The 17,927-nt window shown below is 43.0% G+C and overlaps 1 long non-coding RNA gene across 3 annotated transcripts; it reads left to right on the forward strand.

Annotated features, from left to right (window-relative positions):
- Positions 1-241: 241 nt before the first annotated feature.
- Positions 242-13,314, forward strand: LOC137448214 (uncharacterized). 3 transcript variants are annotated; one of them, XR_010989001.1, is made up of 5 exons: positions 242-731; positions 3,016-3,191; positions 7,618-7,735; positions 7,830-7,993; positions 8,288-13,314. It is a non-coding gene; the product is annotated as an uncharacterized lncRNA (long non-coding RNA). The 3 variants fall into 3 exon arrangements; XR_010989000.1 differs by having other exon boundaries at positions 242-655; XR_010989002.1 differs by having other exon boundaries at positions 242-655; positions 3,016-3,116.
- The last annotated feature ends 4,613 nt before the right edge of the window (positions 13,315-17,927 follow it).

Below are 17,927 nucleotides of genomic sequence, written 5' to 3' on the forward strand. Positions count from 1 at the left end.
TTGAGACTGTGTCCCCTTGTTCTGGTGCTGGTTGCTAGAGAGAAGAGACCAACCCCTTCCTGGCTACAACCACCTTTCAGATAGTTGTAGAGGGCAATGAGGTCACCCCTGAGCCTCCTCTTCTCCTGGCTAAACAATCCCAGCTCCCTCAGCCTCTCCTCATAGGGCTTGTGCTCAAGGCTTCTCACCAGCCTTGTTGCCCTTCTCTGGACACATTCAAGTGTTTTGATGTCCTTCTTAAACTGAGGGGCCCACAACTGGACACAGTACTCAAGGTGTAGCCTAACCAATGCAGAGTCCAGGGGCACAATGACTTCCCTGCTCCTGCTGGCCACACTATTCCTAATGCAGGCCAGGATGCCATTGGCCTTCTTGGACACCTGGGCACACTACTGGCTCATGTTCAGGCGGCTGTCTCTACAACTGAACATAGGCCACTTGCTGCAAGGATGCCTTCTCAACTGAATGGTGCATGGTGGAACTGATTATTAGTGATTTTAGTTATAGCATGGCAAGCACTGTAGGAACTAGATACATTTTTGTTTCCTTTTTTTTTTTCCCCAGTGCCTCTTCTCAGCCACTCAGTCTGTGGAAAGATGTGGCCATGTTCTGCTCAATACCTGACATGCTTCTCAGAAATGGCTCCATTTCAAATGTAAGTGAAGTGATCCTTGCACAGAAGGCCTAATTTACAGAACTACTGAACCTTCACATTTCTGATGGACATCAAGGTGAATTGTTGTTTTTAATCCCCTTCTGGATGATTCTGTCTTATATAGAATAGAATAGAATAGAATAGAATAGAATAGAATAGAATAGAATAGAATAGAATAGAATAGAATAGAATAGAATATACCAGGTTGGAGGAGACCTTCAAGATCATCGCATCCAACCTATCATCCAACCCACCTAATCAACTAAACCATGCAACCAAGCACCCTATCAAGTCTCCTCCTGAACACCTCTAATGATGGTGACTCCACCACCTCCCTGGGCAGCCCATTCCAATGGGCAATCACTCTCTCTGTGTAGAACTTCTTCCTCACCTCCAGCCTAAACCTCCCCTGGTGCAGCCTGAGACTGTGTCCTCTTGTTCTGGTGCTGGCTGCCTGGGAGAAGTGACCAACCTCCGCCTGTCTACAACCTTCCTTATGGTAGGTTGTATTGGTGATTCTTTGGGTAGAAAAGGGCTACATGGTACATCTATGTACCACATAGATGTTAAATCACAGTGAAAATCCTAATGAAAAATACAAAAGAACAAGGAATAGTGCAACTTGTAAAATAAAGCTTTCACAAAGCACTATAAGTTATCCCAGCTTTACAAGAAGAGTTGTCATGAGCCATCTTTTTAATAACTTTAGGAAATATTATGTTACAAATGTTACAAACATATATAAAGACACACTGAATGTTATGTCAAAGTTAAGGGTCTGGCTTTTTTAACCTCAAAACTAAAGATGATGTGACCAGACTGCATTCATAAAGGAAATCCTGATAGACCCTTAACTCTTGTGAAGCCAGTGATTACTGGCATAAAGAAAAGAAGCAACACGTTCTGAAATAAAGCTACATAGTTTATAGATTTCTAAGATTTAGATTAAACCAGGACCTTTTTCTGTGTTTATCAACAGCATTTAAAAAAACAAAACCAAAACAACAACAAACCTCAGCCAGTAAGCAAACCTGCAATACCACAAACCAATCAATAAAGTTTAAAAGCTTCAGTGAATCTAACCTATAACAGGTCCTTGTTTGGAGAACATGCTCAAGAAACACATGTGCCTTTAAGAGGTCTTGAAAGAATTTACACCCATGGACCATTACCATTTCCAAACACCCTGCAGCTTTACCAGCCCAACATGTGCTGACTGTATATCACCCTGACCCTTTCACTAAAGCTCTTTTGACTGGAGTGCTTTTAATACCCACTTTCTCAGCTGAGCTCAGGAGTGATTTGTTTTACATGCCACATTAATCCTTTCCACATTTTCTGGATGAGGCAACCACAATTCCACTTGTGAGGTGTTTCTAAAACATAGTTATAGGAATAAAGCAGCAGGGTCCCAGACTTGACAACTTCCCTTTGGGCAGCTGACAAAGTGGGCTATCATGGCTGGTGCTGGAGCTAGCAGTTGTGCCCAGCAGCGAGGGTGGGCTGCTCTCCGTGGTTAGTTGGAGGCCCAATTATTGTTGGCAATTCAGTCACAATTAAAACCCTGTAGGGATCTTTGTAGATTTAATGTCCAATGAATGCTGATGCGGATTAATAAAATCCAGTTCGTCTTTTATAAGCTTAAGATGAAATGCAACAGGGAGAAGCAGAACTGAAAGTATAAATCGCAGCTCCGTAAAATCCAAGAAGTTTATGCCTCACACCTACGTGATTGGAGGAAAAGAGCTTTTCATAAATGGGCAATTAGTGTTCAGTGTACTGGCTTTTATTATGTGGTAATTTTACAGTTTTCACTTTAAAGACACCACCCCCCCCCCCCCCAAAAAAAAAAATATAAAAATCAAAGGCCAAATGAATTTCTGCTGTATGCATTTATGAGCTTTCTGCATTTATAATGTTAGCTCAATGTTACTAATGTAGGGGTTTGAAAATTTAGTGTTGTCAACAAGGCTAACAGAGTGGACCAACCAATTATAAAACTGTTTTTACATGTCAGCGCTGTGCACATTTTATTAACAAGTTAGTATTATACTCCATTTTTTATGTGTTACATCTAACTGTACAAGTAACTGGAGGACAAAAATTATGTTTCTACCCAATTTAATTTATTGCTCTTCCCCCATAAATTTTACTTGCAAGTTCAATGGGCTGAGCTGAACTATAAATTAGAGTGAGGTGAGTCTGATATATAACTTGATTTACTCTGGTAATTTCTGAATGAAGTATCTGAATCTGCATGCCTGTCTATGATTTTCTTTACAGCAAGCTATAGCAGCAGAACAAAAGGAAAAAAAACAAACAAAAAACCCCACTGGCTAATTAAGAGTTTTCTGTTTCAGGCTTTCATGGTCATACACCAGGCTGCTCAACAGAACTACAAATAACCAGCTTCATCAGTACTGATGTGCAGCCATTCATACCGCATGGCAGGTGTCAGAAGGTGTGTCACAAGGTGGTGTCGGTTCAGGCTTCCAGACTAATGTAAAACAATGTTTTCTTTTATTTAAGCATGCAGGTAAATATTTACTCATGGGAAGACACATTCATCCTTTTAGTTTGCATTATGTGCAGTTGTGTGTGAAGGGAGCTGTATTATTGGAAGGCAAGTCTGTTATTTGCCTTGATCTTGTATTAAAAATCTGTTCTTCAGGTGGAATTTTTGTTTGTGATTCCAGTTTTAGTGATGAGCTGACATTCCTAAACAAAGGAATTGCTTGCATGCAGTTTGAGTCTCTCTTATTCTAGGTCTTATTCGTATATGTAAAACAATACTTGGAATATAGCCAGAGGCCACATTTCTGATTTCCCCGATCTGCCAAGACATCTGCAACTGCTCTGCAGGGTGACAACCATGATATTTACACAACATCTCTCTCTTCAGTATGCAATGAGATGTTCATTGATCTGACTTTGCAGATATGCTATCAACCTGCAGCTGGGAGCTGTGGGCACCCAGCATTTTTACAGGTCTCAGGTTGGGGCCCTGACTGCATTCCTCATCATCAAGTAGGACTTCTCAGAGAGCTTCACCAGCTTTAGAGTGATTTTGTTGACTGACTACTTTTTCAGTGTGTTTTTGGTTGTTTTGTCCTTTTTTTTTTCCTCTCTTCTCCCATGGTATGCTGGTAGAGACCTCAGTAACATGGAAACACCAACAGATCTTCTTCACCTCTTCTTCTTGAGAGACAGAGGACTGTAGTTCAGTTGAGGAAAAGTGTTTAGAAGAAATGTCAGAAGTCCTTCCTTTCACATTTAATCTGGATTCACTATTGAGAGTATAGAAAGCCTGTCCCTAAGCCTGATCTTCCCACTTTGTCTGCCTAGCTGTTTCAAATACTTCTTGAAGCTTGTGGGTGAGGAGAGGTATGAGTGAGACACTATTTGTTGCCAGTAGGATAATAGAGAGGGCTGTGTGAAGTATCCAAGAAATACATTTTGCTGCCATTGAGGAAGTATTGCAGCTAGTGAGGAAGAGAGAGGATACCTCACTTATGGCACTTCCCACCACCATTCCCTCAGCACACATAGCATGTTCTAATATCATGTGTGGGCAGAATGTACCAGAAACCCAGGAGCTGAGCTCAGGTTGTGTCTGCATTTGAGCAAGACTGCATGTGTAGCAGCAGTCTGCACCTCAGAAGGAGAAGGCCTACCTTTCATACAAAAACCAGCCAGATGGACATTGCCAGCCATGCAGTGGGTATATTTACTGAAGGGTACCCTCTAAGGTACCTTTTAAAGGCTTGATATTTTTCTCTGGCAGGGAAATACTTCATTTTTTTTTCTGGCAAGGATTCCTATGGGAACAAGGTAGAGTGTATGGCCCTCAGATCATCATGTTCCTTATGGCTGTACAAGTGTTTCACAGGACTTCCTCAGGCAGGCTCCAGGCTGGCTGGCACAACTCTGCAAGACTGTGCAAATCCACTCATGCCAAACCAGTGGAGTTCTGGCCACACAGCATCACATTGACATGGCTCAGCCTTGTTCACTTAACCTTTCATAGAGCACTGCAATGATACATCAATAGCCTGTCTGGCCTTGGAGCTGTCTGGTTCTACATGAGCTTGGCTCCTTGCAGAGCACAGGATTTTCTTCTGCCCTATGGGATTGATATGCATTGGTTTGACCACTATACCCATTCCCACATCTGTACTTTTGGCTCTTGAGGAATAATTTAATTCCCTGAATTTCCACTCTTTTAAAAGTTTTTCTGCATCAAAAAGAAATTTCATATACATAGTGGGATAAGCCCTCCCTCCAGATAAGGCACAGAACAAGAGAATGGTGGGAGCTGGAAGGGACCTTTGGAGATCACTCGGTCCAAACCCCCCATGCCAATGCAGGTTCACCTAGAGCAGGTGGGGTGTGAATCTCTCCAGACTCCACAACCTTTCTGGGCAGCCTGGTCCAGTCCTCTGTCAATCCTGTTAAAATCAGTTGTAGCCACACTTACTGTATGCACAGAAAATGAGTCACAGAAAACACAGGGATGTAAATACTATCCTGACAAATAGCTTTTCAAGATGATGGTCCAAATTATATGATACAAATGGCAACTGATTCCTTTAGCAAGACAACTTCCTGAAGCTTTGAGTGTTTGTTGTTTTGGATGGTTGGTGGTTTTGTTTGTTTGCTTGCTTTATTCATTTTTTAAATATCTACTCAAATTTGGAACATTTTAGGATAGATTAGAATAGAATAGAATAGAATAGAATAGAATAGAATAGAATAGAATAGAATAGAATAGAATAGAATAGAATAGAATAGAAATAGACCAGGTTGGAAGAGACCTTCAAAATCATCGCATCCAACCTATCAACCAATCCAACCCACCTAAACAACTAACCCATGGCACCAAGCACCCCAGCAAGTCTCCTCCTGAACACCTCCAATGATGGTGACTCCACCACCTCCCCAGGCAGCCCATTCCAATGGGCAATCACTCTCTCTGTATAGAACTTCTTCCTCACATCCAGCCTAAAGCTTCCCTGGTGCAGCCTGAGATTGTGTCCTCTTGTTCTGGTGCTGGCTGCCTGGGAGAAGAGACCAACCTCTGCCTGTCTACAACCTCCCTTCAGGTAGTTGTAGAGAGCAAATGTTTGAATGTCTCCAGACTCCACAACCTTTCTGGGCAGCCTGGTCCAGTCCTCTGTCAATCCTGTTAAAATCAGCTGTAGCCACACTTACTGCACGCACAGGGATGTAAACACTATCCTGACAAATAGCTTTTCAAGACGGTCCAAATTATATGATACAAATGGCAACTGATTCCTTTAGCAAGACAACTTCCTGAAGCTTTGAGTGTTTGTTGTTTTGGTTGTTTTAGTAAACTATTTGTTTTGTAGAGCAAACAGAAGCATGCTTTCATCTGCTCTTCTTTGGAAAAAGCTACTGATGGGCTTGGGTTGCTTTTATTTTTAATGTTTTAAGTAGCCATTTAATAAGAGCTTTCTACCTGTATCTCAGGATACAGCCAGCACCAGAACAAGAGGACACAGTCTCAGGCTGCGCCAGGGGAAGTTCAGGCTGGAGGTCAGGAGGAAGTTTTACACAGAGAGAGTGATTGCCCATTGGAATGGACTGCCTGGAGAGGTGGTGGAATTGCCATCACTGGAGGTGTTCAGGAGGAGACTTGACAGGGTGCTTGGTTGCATGGGTTAGTTGATTAGGTGGTGTTGGGTGATAGGTTGGATGCGATGATCTTGAAGGTCTCTTCCAACCTGGTTTATTCTATTCTATTCTATACAGATTTTGGCTGTGAAGAAGACAACAGGAAAGAAACAGCTCTTGAGCTTTTTAAAAAAACCTCAGACAGCTTTTGATCATTTTTAAGATCCCATACTTCCAAAATTCTTTTATATGCCAGGAAAAAAAAAATAATAAAAAGAATCAACTCAGCTGCATTTTGTGTTGGTATATGGTCTGTTGGTATATGGTCTGAGCCACAAAAATTGCCTACTTCTTTTTTGCCTTTGGGCAATTTTTCAATCTTAACTAAACCAAGTCCATAATGTATGCCTGCTGGCCAACATTCCAGGTAAATGAATAGCTTTTAAGGAAAAAATGATGCTATTTTTCAAAAGCTTGACATTTTTAAAATACAAGTCCAGAATTGAAACCTTCAATAATTTTTCCATGCCTATACGTTGCAAGCAGAAAAATGTTACACAAATGAATACATCTGGGATTATTTCAAGCTGTTATTTCCCACTAGGGGAAATATTTAGAAATAAGGCCCAATTTTTTTTGTGTGTGTGTGCTGAAACTACAAAGAGGCCAGCCATCTTGATGCTTTTCCAGATTTTTTTAATGGCTTTCCTGATATTGTATAGTGACTTTACTGCCCTGTTTTGTGTGCCCTTTACATCCACCAATAGTATGCATTTGTGTTGGGCTTATTCCAGTTTTTTAAATCTGTTTTGTGGCATTTATGGCCTAAAGCTAACAAGGATATTCAGTATTTTCTTGTAAAATATTGAAAATACCTTTTACCATGAAAATAAAGGGGAAATGTTTTTTAAGATGAAGGAAAAAAAAAAAAGGGAAAAAAAATAACCACCACCACCAACAACAAATCCACTTATTTCAAACTCTGGCAGGCTTTGCCACAGTGGTAAAGTGCTGTTTCCTAGGCATCAGGGAACTGGCAGAAAGTCATCGAGACGAAAAAAAAACAGAACCTGCTTGCTGACCTCACCTCACTGGGCATCAGAGGAGAGTCCAGCAGAAGTTTGGCAGTACCTGGGTTGAAAGTAGTACTACTGGACTAGGCTAGGTGGAAAACATTTAATGAAATGTATCTTTATAAACATGCCAACTGGTTAAAACCAAAACTTCCCCCCACCACCACCAGAAAAGGGCTTGAATGCATTTTTGTACATGAAAAAATCTGGAAGACTTTTTCATTGATCAAAACTTTCCATTTCTATCCTCTTTAGAAAAATAGCATCCTTCTCTTCTGGCTTGAAATTGCTTTGCATTTTGGAAAACAAACCAAGTGGAGCATAAAAATCCCTCAAACCAAATAGTTTCTCACATGAAATCTTTTAGGATGAGGTAAGTACAATGCTGCTTAAGAGAACACATCTAGTTAAAGAAATATTTATGGATTTCAAGTTGTTTATTTTTCACATTGGCTTTTTTCCCTCAGAAATGTGAATAGTGTCCTGGAGCAGAAATCTGATTCCTGCCTCTATGTGTCCAGTGCTTTCATATCATGCGAGGGTCTTTTCTGAGGCTTCTGTAAGGGCATGATCATCATGATGCCCATTTTACATCCTGGAACCTGAGGTGTACAGCTGCTGTGCTACCCAGGTCAGTGGCAGAATTACTGTCCCTGAGCTCCGGTTTTAAATGCAGATATTGGCTAGCGCTGGCCAGGTGATGCGCAGGACCCATCCTGCTCCCTACTGTATAAACGCTTTGCTATCTGGCATTCCCACGGCAGTGCTTCCTCCGCAGCTTGTGTTTTCTCTGTATAATAGAGGGTTAATTTGAATAAAAGCCTTATTTACATTCACAACTGTAAAAAATTGCCTACGAAGACCCAAGGTGCCCCAGCGTGCCGCTCGGTGAAATCACGTAACATTGAAATCATTATTCTGACAGGAACCCAGCCAGCCAGACGCCTACAGAAGCGCTTTTCCTCTCCTTCGCTCTGGGAAGCACGGCCCGCAGCCCTCTCCAGAAAGCTCTCCAGCTCCATTCATTTATTTATTTGCTGCATCGCCAGGTCACTAAATTCTTGCTTCTGCGGCCCAGGGCGGGGGGAGTGAGCTGCCGGGGCGGCGCGGCGGCGGGGAGGCCCTGCCAGCTGCCCCCTCCTGCAGAGCCAGCGGTGGGGAGGGCGGCAGCTGCAGCTGGAGCTGAATCGTCTCCCCAGGGAAGGGGGGCCATCGCCACACATCCGACACCACCAGATCTTCCTGGCCAGCCACCTCGTCCCCTTGTTTACAAGGAATTGCAGGTATTTGAGAGGAAAATGCGACAGCGCTGGCCTGGCTCCACACAGGTCTGCTTCACGTGGAATATGTAGGATTTGGGTAGAATTAGAGGTTTTGGAAATTTTTAATTGAAAGTGCATTGCAAACTAGGAAAAGGAAGAAGAAAAATACATCTATAATGAATATCACTTTGAGAGTCACATAACTTACACAGCATTGCTAGCCAGTAGCTAATTCTTACCCAGCTCTCCCCCCACCCCTTCTTATTAGGAAAGTTTAGATATTAGTTCCCATTTGCTGTTCAGAATAGCACAGATGGAAGGAAATGAATATGCCATTTGCTTCTTGTGACCTCAGGGGAGTTGAGCAAAAAATGGATGTGAAAACATTGCCAGAACCCTGAAAGTTATATTCTCTCATTCATTAGTTTTCCTGCTTCTCTATTCCATATGCCCTCCTTTCCTTTGGCTCCATGGAAAAGTATTGACGAGCCAAATGAGCAATACAATTAGACCTTATGTATGACCTGAATGGTCTATGTGGCTTGCCTGGCCTGTTAGCCAGGGTGGCTGCTCTGCTTCCAGAACTACTGGGAATAGCACAGACCATGGGCATGAAAGTCCACAACTCCCCTACTCTCCAAAAGATCTTTTGATGTATTATTTGTGTATTAGTGCATGTGAACGGTTCAATATAGCAAGAAGTCACAATGAATAAACAGAAGGGACCAGATTCTTCGTAAGGATGTACACATGGTTCTCATTTTAAGGCCTGAACCAATCCACTTAAGTTAATGTAAATCCTTCTCTTGACTTCAATGAGAATCTTGCCTTTCTGGCTCGCTCTGGTAATGGACTTCAGCACCTAAGGCAGGATATAGGTGGAACAGTATCCAAAAGTGCTCTGCAGAAACCCATTCTTGGCTGCTGCCTAATCCGTGAGGCGCCTAGTCTTGCAAGGCACCTCCCTTTTTGATTTTAAAGTTCTGTAGGTGACAATAGTTGTCCAGATCATCCTGATCTGAGCAGCTCATCAACTAGTTCTTCCTCAGACTGGTATAAAGCCAGGAACTAAGCAGAAGACGCCTCAGACTTTTGAGGGCCACATCTGGTAGGCGTTTGCAGAGCATCCTAGCATACACTGATGGATCAAATGCTCTTCATATCACTCTGCTTTAATACTGAAATGCCAAAAAGCATTTCTTCTAAACCCATCTGAGAAGAACAGAAGACAGGCTGCTTTTTGGGGGGCTTGGGGGTTTTTAGTATTTTTGTTGTTGTGTTTTTTTGGTGAAAGTAAAAAGAGTTAATTGATATAGATTGGAACCATGTTTAATTAATCAAGGTATCTTCATATTGCATCTTTTCTCTCCTAAGCATTTAAGGCTCTGACTGGGGTGAAAAATAGTCACCTAAGCCCTAAATAATCTAACCCTAAACACTAGGAGTGTTTGCATTCCCTAAATGAAGTTGAATGGAATATATGTCAAATATAGACTCCCCTACCGCCCCAACTTCTGAGTTTGGAAAGAAAACCTTCTGTTTATCTTAAGACTGCAAGTCTTTAACAGAAAGGAAAACTATTTGAGATGGACCCTGCTTTTTGTACAGGTAAAGCTTGGTTCCATTGAGGCACAGAGGAATGCTGTCCATTATATGAACACTGCAAGGTGGAAGTGTTAACTCTGTGTCAGACATTTGGCAGAATAGAAATACAGCAACAGAAATAGAACATTTTCAACACATCCTGCTTTGAAAATAAAATAACTTGGCTTCTTAGTGGTATTTTTTCATTAAAACAGGGGCTTTGCTGCGGCATTTATGTGTCAGGAGGAGCCCATTATGCCATGATAATATTCCTTTTCTGTTGACATTATCTTTTAATTATATCATCCTGAGCCACATCTCTAGTGGAGGATCGATTTTTACAGCCCAGTTTACATATCGCTTCAGGATCTAATCCTGAGGAGGTGTTACACACTTTGAGGTTTCTGCTTCCCTTTTTCAAAATAATTTGGAACTCATGACTGCTTAAAAAGGCATCAACAAAGGTGCCTGTCTTGCCTTTGAAGTCATTTTTTGCGGAAATCACAGTCACTGACCAAAAGGTTTCAAAAGATTAAATTGTGCTTATTTTACGACATTTTAAAACAGCAGGGTTAAATGCTGGGCCAGCTGCCAGGCAGTCAGCAGCACCCATACTTTCATGTTCAGCAGCCAGACACATCTACAGCAGTTATTTCTGAGTAGTTATTCCTGAAATATGTCACTCAGAACAGCAGAGGGGTTTTAAGATTTGCGTTCTTTGATGACGGGCTAATGAAAATGTATTTTATATGTATGCCGTGAGTGTAATGAATTTCAGAGTTAAAAAATATATACAGTGGGAAAATCAGATATTTGTAACTCTCTTTGTCAACACTGGATTCTCCCTATGGTTAGAATCAGTTTGGAGAGCCACAAAATCATGGGTATCAGACATTCGTGTCCAATAGCGTTTTATCCACACGCAGCAAAACACTTTGCTTTGCTGCTCTCTCCTCTATACAGGGACTGTAATGGACTGAGGCCCAGTTTAAGCTCCCAGAACTGCTCAGGGAGACACAAATCTTGACATCATCTTTGATGAGGAACCAGAGGAGAGGGAGTGCACTCACACAGTCTCTCCTGGGCAGCAGCACTGTGGGCTTAGTAGATTTTTTTGAAGTTTAGCTCTGTTGCAGTCAGGAAGTGATCTGCTCCGTTTTATAAATTTTCATTCTGGCCTTTTCTGTCTAATCCTCCCGTGCTGCCTGGTTTCCCCTGCCTTGGTGTGTTGCTTTTTTTTTCATCTGCCTTTTTTCCATTTTGAGGACATACGGGCCAGACTGTGCTGGTTTCCGTCACTTTGTATTGTGCAGGTGTTGCAGAGCTCTGGATTAACTGGCCCCCGGGGGATGCTCCCTGTGTAGGGAGCCTTGCAGCCAGGTCAAGGCGGTATAAACAGTCTCAATTCTTCTCCCTGTGCTGGCACAAGGAGGAACTGAGAGACCTACAGAAGCAGAATAGAGTGCTCTTGGTTCTTAACAGGTACATCTTGGGGACTAAACCAAACTGGGACTGGTACTTGAACTGCACACGCTTGTCTAAGTTCTGCTGTGGCTCTGGCTGACACGGGAGCAGCCACTGAGTTGAATCACCATAACCAGCTCCAAACCAACTCCTCATCTCCTGCTCTGAGTGGATCTTGGCACAAGGCAGAATATGGGTCTTTTATTCTTGTCCTGCTGGCTGGATGAAACCCCACTGTCTATGGATCAAAGGGGTTTGATGGACTGCCAAAAATAGTAACCTATATGTAAAACATGTGCTCCATTTATAGCAATCATTTGGAAAGTTTCCTGCTACTGCAGAAATGCAGATTACATTGATTTACAGTCCAGTACTGCAAAATACTGAGGAGCTTTTCAATGCCTTCTATTGTATGCATTTGCAGAAAGGCTGGGGAGATTTCTTCTTCCTTCCTTCCTTTCCCCATTGGTATGTAATACATAATCATGTGAAGTACATCTCTCTGAGTTTTTGCATAGCTTTAGTGAAGTGGCTTCCTATCTGCTCTACTCTTTGAGAGACGCTGTCACCTGTGCTGACATCTTAGCCTTTGAAAAATGAAGTGCTGCTTCTTTTGATGTAAAGAATCTCTCTTCAGTATTTATGGGACCATTTTATTTCTGATAGGTATGGAGTATGTTTTGCATGTTTTTTTTCAGGCACTTGAATGGATTTGTAGGACACACCAGTGATTAACACAGCGATTAAACATGAAGGTACACAAGTACAGCCACCCTGTGTTTTGAGCACAAGTTTGAATCTGCACATGAGCCCAATTGTGCTGTGGTCAGCACACTCTTTCCCAGCCCCATCCGTGGCTTTTTGGACAAAAGAAGCTACTTTGAATCCTTCCTAGAATGGTCTTGGTATCACTGAACAGGCACAAAGGTGCTGCATTTATAGACCGCCTGGGCTCAGGTTGTTGTTACAGCAAGGAAGACAGGCTACACTAGGCAGTATGAACTGATGTGGGCACTTGGAGGTATACCAAGAATTATAATGGTACCAAATCCTCAGGCAGGCCAGCCTATGAAGATCTAGTCTCTTTGTTAACCAAACAGGATTTGATCTAGTTTACAAACAAGGCTGGAAAGACACTAGAGCATCTTATGACTCATGAAAAAGCTTGTTATTCCATGTACTCATATATGTATAGTGAAAAGAGTAAATTTACTGGAAAGTTCAGTCATGCAAGAAGAGAATAAAAGCTCGAGAAATGAGCAGTGACAGTCAGCAGTGTAGTATAACCTTTCAGCCCATTTGCAAACAGTTATCCTCTTTGGTGGATAATAAAGAAGATGAACTTGGCCTTCATTTCATGACTCATATTGAGGAAGGATGTCATAATTTTCTCTCCAATAACTTATATACCTAACAATATTCAGAAATTACTCTTTCCCCTTCCTGGTTGGATCTTTCTAAATCCTTTTCCTTCAGAGCCTAGCTGTTAATAGGCACCATAAGAGTTAATGATTCTATCTCTGGATACTATTAAATTCACCCTAATTCACTCCTCCGCTTCCCGTCTGTTGATGTCCTAAGGATCAAAGCTCAATATACTATTTGAGACAAAGAGTTCAAAATACTGCCATGAAAACATCAGTTGCTTTACCTCCTAATAAATAGAAATTCTTGGACTTATGGTTTGCTTTTGACTGGTTGGGTTTTGTTTGTTTGTTTTGGTTGGGTGTTCATTGGTTGGTGTTTTGTTTGGGGTTTTTTGTTTGTTTGTGGGGACTTTTGTTTGGGAGCCTGCCGCCCCCCCCCCCCCCCCCCCTTTCTTTTTTTACCAATGAGTTTTTTCTATTTTATTATTGTACAGCCCCGGGATCCTAATCTCCAGGACTGCGCCAATCTCCTTCCAACCACCATTACATGTCAATTATTTGAGGCATAGGCACGAATCACCTAAAAATACTAAGAAGTTAGATACATTCCGAAAGCAACATGGGTTTAGAGTGGCAGGGAAAAAGGCCTTTCCTCAGCTCTTTTTCCTTTGCTTGTGAGCTACGAAGACATTGTTCTTTGGCACTCTGCTGAACCCCTCGCAAGTGCTCCTGAATGCCGCACGAAGGCTAAGCAGGGAAGGAGCAATAACTTTGTTTGGTACTGTTCGGTGCTCTGTGTAACAGCTGTTAGTTGCGCTCATCGCCTCAGCAATGGCCATGGTGGGTTTCGCGCCTCGCCTGGAAGTGGCGGCTGAGGGCTGGGCTCTACCCCGAAGCCATTTTCCCTCCATAACGCCGCTGGCCCGGGCCCGCCCCGCCGCGCGCGCGCACCCACCCACCCGCGCTCGTGCGCGCGGCGCACCCGGCTCCACGTGTCTCGCGCCGCCAGGTGTCCGCGCAGCCGTTGTCGCGGCTCCCCCTAGCGGTCGCGCGGCGCAGCCCGGGCAGCGGCTGCTGGCGGGGGAACACCTGAGGTCACCGAGGTAACCTGAGGCTCGCCTCGGCGCTCTGCCTTCTGCGCTCCCTCGTCACGGGTGTCCGGCCGAAGGGCTTGACGCACACCTGCTTCTGAGAGTGATGGCAGGCGCCTTCCCTAAGCGGCGGTGAAGAAACGTTGAGGGTTTGCATGATGTCGCCAGTTAAAGAAAGAAGAGAGGAACTTTGCACAGGTGAGCACACGAGTGATCATGGCCAGGGCATCATTGCAACAGAAAGTGAGGGTGAAAAGGGTTAGTTTAAGTGACGGCCTCCAAGTACATATTTAAAGCTTTTCATTCTAAGATCATATTACATGCCTGAGCGTTGTGATTTCATGCCCGTAATACCCCAACCTTTGCACCAGGGTTGTGGATGCTCCCCCAGAAGCAGGGCACTGGAGTGCAGGTGTGAGGTGAGAGGTTGCTAATTCCTAATTCATTTGTGTAGCTTGCAAAGTCCGTGTGGCAAACTTACCTCTGTTGTTTATGAAAAGCTATTGCTTTTGTCTCAGGTCATACAGAATGCCCTCAGATGGAAGTCTAGCCCTTTGCAGAAACAAACAGGCACTTCTGAGGTAGTGCTGCTCAAGCTGTGTAGCGTGACTGGCACTGGCTGCAGCTCAAGGACTGACAAGTCCCCCTGCACAGCCCACCATGCCAGCCCCTCTCCCCTCCTGTTTCCACCCACAGCACCAGACCTTTCCTTTCCCCCTTTTAAGTTGATGCCTGGAACTTTTTATTAGGCATTTAGCCCTGCTCAGCTGTACAGTGTAAAAAAATTAATCTTTTTCCTTATGCATAGTGTTGTCTTTATCAGTAAAATTTAGCTGGAGCTTGATGTCAGAGGAGTGAAGAGATGATGAGAAAGGGGAATAACCCAGGCCAGCTGTGTGTATTTTGTATGCTCATTTAAACAAAGGCAAGGAAAGCAGTCTGGCTGCTAAAGGTAAAATATTACAGGCTATATCATAAGGTTTGGATATGGGAATACGTACACAATACTTCTTTCACAGGATTCCTACTGTAAACTTTGTCCTTTACTGGGTGAGTCAATCCTCTGTAATGAAAAAGTTGCCCCACTCTGAACTTTCCTGCCTTTTTTTTTTCTTCTCTTCATTCTGAAGAATAGCAATAACAGAGACTAAAACAAAAGACAGAAGAAAATATACTCCAGCTTGTGTTAAAAGAATCCTTCTTAGAAAATGAAAAGCCATGGTACCACTGGGATCAGCCATTCAAAGTCTCTGAAACTTTGCCACAGCTCCACAGCTGCTACAGAAATTCGTTTGATACAGTGCTGCATTCCCTGTAAGGTTAATTCACACTTACTTGATAGGTACTCTATCCAGCTTATGGACTGACAGGGCAGCAAGTATGAAGACATCAGAATCCAGGAGCAGTACAGCTATATTTCTGTCATCTATATGCCCTAGTTCAGAGAGATGCCATATGAGACCGTCAGCGTTTTTCCCCTCTCTGTCTGAGCTGATCTTGCTGTGTAAGTGTTGCACTGTCTGTGTTTTTGGCTGGTCTGGTACCCCACTCATATATTATGTAGCCCTGGATTACAGAAACCTAACCAAACCACAGATAGCATGTGCATATGGAAACACCAGGCAATAATCCTCATTTTATTGCTGTTATGCTTCCAAATTTGCTACTTCTCTCAGAGATATAATTTACTTGCTGTGTGCAAATCTCCTACAATAAGCATGCCTGCTTCCCCTCCCCCCCCACCTTTGTGTGCAAGGTATGCATGTATTAATATGCATGTGCATGCAAATGGCTCCCTAAATTCCTAAGTAGCTTAGGACACTTTGCTGCTGGAATCCTGGCTATATTAGGTAGGCACATAAACTCACTGGTCCATATTTTAATGTTGATTATCATCACCCAGCTTGACAAACACCTACTTTCTGCATCAAATCATTATGTCTAAATTCTAAAACCAGAAGTGGTGTGAAGAGAGCCCAGGATATTTATTCTTCAAGTACGGTGGGGTGCTTTGTTTGGTGCTGTTTGGTACTTTGTATAACAGCTGTTAGTTATGCTCAAAGAATTACTTTGTAATTGCATTCTCACAGGATGTCCTTTTGTTTTTCCAAGGAATATTCCCCAGTGTTTCTCTTTTCCATCAGATTCCTCCAGCATGACCACAGGAAGACATTATTTCCCCCTTTACTATACAGGAATATGTATCAACATAGGACCCATTCCATGCTGTTAAACTAACCAATGCTCAGTAATTCATTTATCTCTTTTCAGTGGAAATATCTGATCCAAACCTGACTGAACTGACTGCAGACATTTTTGTTGACTTTATAGACACTGGTTCAGACTCTGTGATACAAGAGAATCAGCCATGCAGGTGAGGGGTGTAATTCCATCAAGGACTTCTGGTGACCTCATAAACCATGAGAGCTGGCACTGACTTTAATGGGCACCACGTGGTTAAGTTCCCATGGATCACTTTGAAAATGCAGGGCTTCATTTGATATTGCAGAGGGATACCAGACCTACCATGTCAAATTGTTTCTCTTTCTTCTAAAGGAGCAACTAGCTTTATGTAACAATTAGCCCTTTTTGGTAGCACATGAAATATGTCATTCTGGAAAATGAGTATTTTCTCTGGCAAAATGAACTTGAAAAGTACATTTCATAGCAAAGTACATATTTGGGTTACCTTCTTTTAAATAAACTCTCTAAAAAGATGCCAATAAATTCAAGGAAAGGTGTGGTTTGTACAGCATTGGCTTTCCTCACACATTTTTAAGTATGAGACATTTAAAAAAGAATTTGTAGATCAGTTAGGAAAATGTAGTAATGGAATTGTTTTGGGTCAGCTGATGATAAACTAGATTATGTTAAACCTAGCAAATCTTGTTAAACCTGGTAAATCATGTTAAATTAGGTAAGTTGGCTCAAATTGCTAATGTTGAACAACCTCAGTTAAAAGTTACCTTTGAGCTGCCAAACAGAGAGGGACCTGGGGTTGCTGGTTGACAGCCACCTAAACATGAGCCAGCAGTGTACCCAGGTGGCCAAGAAGGCCAATGGCATCCTGGCCTGCATTAGGAATAGTGTGGCCAGCAGGAGCAGGGAAGTCATTGTGCCCCTGTACTCTGCATTGGTTAGGCCACACCTTGAGTACTGTGTCCAGTTCTGGGCCCCCCAGTTTAAGAAGGACATCGAAACACTTGAGCGTGTCCCGAGAAGGGCAACAAGGCTGGGGAGAGGCCTTGAACACAAGCCCTATGAGGAGAGGCTGAGGGAGCTGGGGTTGTTTAGCCTGGAGAAGAGGAGGCTCAGGGGTGACCTCATTGCCCTCTACAACTACCTGAAAGGTGGTTGTAGCCAGGAAGGGGTTGGTCTCTTCTCTCTAGCAACCAGCACCAGAACAAGAGGACACAGTCTCAAGCTGCGCCAGGGGAAGTTTAGGCTCAAGGTGAGGAGAAAGTTCTTCACCGAGCGAGCTGTTCGTCATTGGAATGGGCTGCCCAGGGAGGTGGTGGAGTCACCATTCCTGGAGGTGTTCAAGAGGGGATTGGACGTGGCACTTAGTGCCATGGTCTAGTCATGAGGTCTGTGGTGCCAGGTTGGACTCGATGATCTTTGAGGTCTCTTCCAACCTTGGTGATACTGTGATACCTAGAGCGCTTTAGCTGTATTCAGAACACCTGTTTAAGACTTTGTTGTTAAGAATTTCCAGGAGGTCAGTAAGGTTCACTTGAAGTTTCAGTTTGTGAAATTTGTTCTATCACCTTTGTAAGGCACTTGCTGATTTTTTCCCT

Source organism: Melanerpes formicivorus, unplaced genomic scaffold, assembly GCF_026170545.1.
Source record: "Melanerpes formicivorus ecotype bairdi unplaced genomic scaffold, bMelFor1.0.p_v2 SCAF_23, whole genome shotgun sequence".
NCBI classification, from domain to species: Eukaryota; Metazoa; Chordata; class Aves; order Piciformes; family Picidae; genus Melanerpes; species Melanerpes formicivorus.